We start from the raw sequence: 698 nt of genomic DNA on the forward strand, positions 1-698 counted from the left end.
TTACTTATTGTTTTATTACATTTACATTGGTTTAAATTGTATGGGAAAGTCTTTTGTACTTTTTACCCTTTTAGCGGGAAAGGCCAAAAACTCCGCCCTTAAACTTGTAAAGGAACTTCCCTAGAAATAATCATCAATTATGGAACCAGTCAATTTGTTCATCCTTTCATCTTGCCCCCCTTTTCCCAAGGGGTGAAGGATGAGATGATTTCAAAATAATGTTTTTAGAAAAAATGAAGTTGTGTGCAATATAGAAAAAATTTTCTCTGGCCTTATCAAATTTTAGTTTTGTTTTTTGTATACAAAATTTTTTCATGCATCAGAAAAATATCAAAATATTTTGTGTGTAACATAAAGCACTGGTCTAACAAAATAATGATGTTGAAAATCGAGCTGGACTTTTGGGAAAATTGAGGTCTCAGTGGGTCTGAATGCAACCTTGTATTCTGCTGTCCGGCAATTTTCTGAGCAAAGGAAAGGAGTTCTAAAGCGTATTTCTTGCCTTTTTGGGGGCCCCCTATGACAGTAATTACAGATGACAAAAAATCATGAATTTATCATTTTTTTAAATTTCTATTCACATTTTCCCCATAATTCACTGGGTGGATTTAAAGCCCTGCCCTGATATTAGGCTAAACTGTAAATTCTTAAAATTTAAGACAAGCCCACTATAAACGCTTCATTTTCCCCGAACTGGG

This window comes from Penaeus monodon, chromosome 22 (assembly GCF_015228065.2).
Source record: "Penaeus monodon isolate SGIC_2016 chromosome 22, NSTDA_Pmon_1, whole genome shotgun sequence".
Lineage (NCBI taxonomy): Eukaryota > Metazoa > Arthropoda > Malacostraca > Decapoda > Penaeidae > Penaeus > Penaeus monodon.